Source organism: Simochromis diagramma, unplaced genomic scaffold (genome assembly GCF_900408965.1).
Source record: "Simochromis diagramma unplaced genomic scaffold, fSimDia1.1 OVJJ01000370.1, whole genome shotgun sequence".
NCBI classification, from domain to species: Eukaryota; Metazoa; Chordata; class Actinopteri; order Cichliformes; family Cichlidae; genus Simochromis; species Simochromis diagramma.
This window is the reverse complement of record NW_024387012.1, coordinates 141,048-144,747: the sequence shown is the minus strand read 5'-3', so window position 1 is coordinate 144,747 and position 3,700 is coordinate 141,048. Positions and strand designations below refer to the sequence as shown.

The 3,700-nt window shown below is 37.8% G+C and overlaps 1 long non-coding RNA gene across 1 annotated transcript; it reads right to left on the bottom strand.

The window, feature by feature from the left end:
* Positions 1-1,243: 1,243 nt before the first annotated feature.
* LOC120739383 lies at positions 1,244-3,053 on the bottom strand. The gene is made up of 4 exons (XR_005697188.1): positions 3,006-3,053; positions 2,868-2,924; positions 2,344-2,403; positions 1,244-2,209 (listed from the first exon to the last, which is right to left on the bottom strand). It is a non-coding gene; the product is annotated as an uncharacterized LOC120739383 (long non-coding RNA).
* Between the last annotated feature and the right edge of the window lie 647 nt (positions 3,054-3,700).

The window sequence follows — 3,700 nt, the reverse complement described above, 5'->3', positions numbered from 1 at the left end:
ATTCACCTCTCTCACCTGGAGACCGCTGGGAGCACTGAGAGAATCATGTTCGTTGAGTTCTCCTGTGCCTTTAACACCATTCTTCCCACAGTTCTGAAGGACAAGCTGGAGAACTCAGAACTGTTTCTCTTCAACATTTACACCACAAACTTCTGCCTCAACTGTGCCCAGTGCTTCCTGCAGAGGTTCTCTGATGACTCTGCAGTAATCGACCTCATCATTGATGGGGGCGACAGGGAATACAGAGAACTGACCCAAGATTTTGTGGCCTGGTGCCAGCAGAACTACCTCCAGATCAACACTAGTAAAACCAAGGAGCTGGTGGTAGACTTCTGCAGCAACCACTTAACATCCAAGGTATGGACATTGAGGGTGTGGAGAGTTACCGGTACCTTGGTGTTTATCTGAACAATAAGCTGTACTGGACTCACAATTCAGATCCTCTCTACACAAAAGGGCAGAGCAGGTTGTACCTGATGAGGAAGCTTAGATCTTTTGGAGTGAAGGGCCCACTCCTGAAGACCTTCTACGACTCTGTGGCAGCCTCAGCCATCTTTTACGGTGTGCCTTGCTGGAATAGCAGGATCTGTGCTGGGGACAGGAAGAGACTGAACAGGTTGATCCGAGGGCCAGCTCTGTTCTAGGATGCCCTCTGGACCCAGTGCAGGTGGTGAGTAACAGGAGAATGGTGGCTAAGCTGTCATCCCTGTTGGACAACATCCCCCACCCCATGCAGGAGACTCTGACAGCACTGAGCAGCCCCTTCAGTGGAAGGCTGAAGGAGCTCATAGGAGGAGAGGATCACATAGGATCAAAATTCATGATGCAGGCTAAAACCACAAAAGGTGACACTTTCATTTGTGGTAAAAACAAAGTACACCTCGCTAAACTATGAATCCCAAACAAAAGGAGCAAGAATTGAAGGCGTGTCCATGAGCCCGCTAAGGTCTGCTGAGGTCTGTGTGAAGTAAACTTCATCATCAGATGGTGAGCCCATGCAAATGTCCTACCTGCTTAAATAAGTCTGTGGAGAATTCACATTGCAGTATAACAACTATGAATGCACCCCGAGAAGGGGACTTCAAAGAAGTATCACAGGAATGACTACTCCAGCTTTTTTTTACAATTTAGTGTAATCAGGCCTTATAAATAAGAAGATAAGTAAAGATTTTCTTTCAGTTGTAGCCCTGCTTCTATAAGTAATGAAGATGTGAAGCTTGGATAATAAAAAAAGGCATTTTAGTTTCTTTATTTGTCCTCCTTCATTTGTAAAAGCACAGAAACTTCAAACACAAATGAGTAGAAGTCAAAACTAGAATGAAGACTCTAAATCGTATTTCACTTTGAATCTGGTGAAACTTTAGTCCCAAGGAAAGCTGCACTATATATGAAGACACAGGGGGACGCTGTTTTACTAAGCATTTAAAGACACGCTAACACTTTGCTTCTAAAGGGCTCAGTAACTCTGCACATAACTTCACTCATGCTGTAACTACCACCACAAAACAACTGTAAGTGAAAACAACATTGCAGCATTGGCAGGGACAGCAATAACAGTTACATAAACACAACAAATACAGTAATCACAGCTTAAAACTCAACATGAAACACACTGTTCCACAGGCACAGCAGGGAACTACACTCCAGCCACTCCCAACATGTCACAGTATATAAAGTGCATTTATATGGCACACAGAATCAGATAACACAATGAAAAATCTGCCTGCAGTTTAGAATTTTATAAAATTAAAAAATATAATTTTTCAAATGATACTTAATCCATTCAGGACATAGAAAACATCAGTACATATACTGAACTGAACTCAAAGCCACAACATCACTTTCAGATAAAGCTCATTTATAATGAAATGGCAGCTTTTTAAAAAAACAGGCAAAAAACTTTTTTCTTCTCATTTCTTCTTTCAATGCTTTGTAAAATTCATATGAATTTATTCTGAACAAGGATAAGTGGAAGCGAATGGGTGGATGGATGTATAAAGTAAATTCTGTCCTGCATTCAACTGCTTTTGTTTGTTATTAATCTGGAAGAACATAATCATGATTATTTAATGGTTAAAGGTGATTTGGTAATGAATTTACTCCGTTTAAAACCTATTTGATAATCATTACAACATGAAAATTCCTTGTGTTTCTTGTGGTTTGATTTCAGAATAGACCGCTTTGTCAGCTGCTTCAGTGGCTGATTTTCCTGCAAATAAAAAACATTTTTAGTAACATCTTGCTTCAAACTGACAACTTTACCCATTTATATAGTTTTCCCTGATGGATAAATGAAATGTAAAAGAGAAGAAAATATGGTACCAATTTTATTGCTTTGCTTACTTTTGTTACTGTTGCATTCAGCCTTACTGTAGGTGGCATCTGCGTACAACAGGCTGTCATCTATGAGAGGATGGACAGATCATCAGGGTAAAATAGGATGACATTCTTACCTTTACAGTTACAAATCCACTTCCAACAGATCTGGGCTCTGTACAAAGCTTAATGATAATAGCAACATCTCTCAAAAATGTTGGTATAGGGGCAACATAAAGCTGGAAAAGGAAGAGTTGCAAAAAAAAGCTAATCTTAGACAGGTACGATTTGCAAAAGTTCACCAATCTGCAAATAAATTGTATAGAAAATTTTATTTTATTCTCTGTCATACTGCAAGTTTACTGGTGATTCATCAGATATTTAAAAGTCGAATGGAAAGCAGAGCCTTCAGCTTTCAGATCATCTGATTGTTGTGGTTTTCTCTGTATTACTGTAGGGCCTTTATCTCACAATAAAAAGCACATGAGTCAATTGTAATTTAGCCCTATATAAATAAAACTGGATTGAACTGAATTAACTTGAACTCTTACCTTTCTTAGTGAAGTTTTTAAGCTCAATCAAAGAATATGTGAAATCCCTGCATTCTGCTAAAATGGAGAATTAATATATGAAAATGGAACATAATCACAATGAGTCTGCATACTTATATGAAACTATAAATGCATTACCCTTTTCTCTGTCATCGTAGTCTCTGATTGATTCATATATACAAGCATTACCTGCAAAAACAAGTCAGTGATATATTAATAATGAAATTTCTATATGAATTTGATTATCTTTTAAATAAAAAACTGCAAATATCAGAGTCAAAGTATAACATAAATAAATGAATAAATAAAGCAACAATAGCAAAACTTGTCATAGTTAAGGCTGACCTTGGAGATATTTATTTTGGCTGTGTTGAGCTTCATCCTGGTTGATCCTGTGTTGAGTCCTGGTGAAGCATAAAATGTAGTAAAATGTTTGATTTAATAAGAAACACAGGTTGTAATTCTAGTATGTAAAAATGTGAAGTGGGAGATTTGAACCAACCTGATAAAAGATTTATCTGTAAAAAAGACAAGTACATGTTTTCCTTTTTCCTTTTTCTGGTGCTGTGACATTACATGAAGTGTTCAGGATACATCTGTGATTCTGAATAATTAGATAATAATGGGATCATAATCAATCTCGTATCAGAAGGAAAAAGTCTCACCTTTTAACAGCTTTATGTAATACAGCAGAAGAAGAAGAAGAATCAGTAAAATTCCACAAAGAAGTCCAGTGATCAACAGAGTAGGAAACGTTTCAGTCCTGGACTGTGCTGTAAGAAAGAATAACATTAATTATGAGGTGAGGTGCAACCAGGTAGCGTCAGATGGAC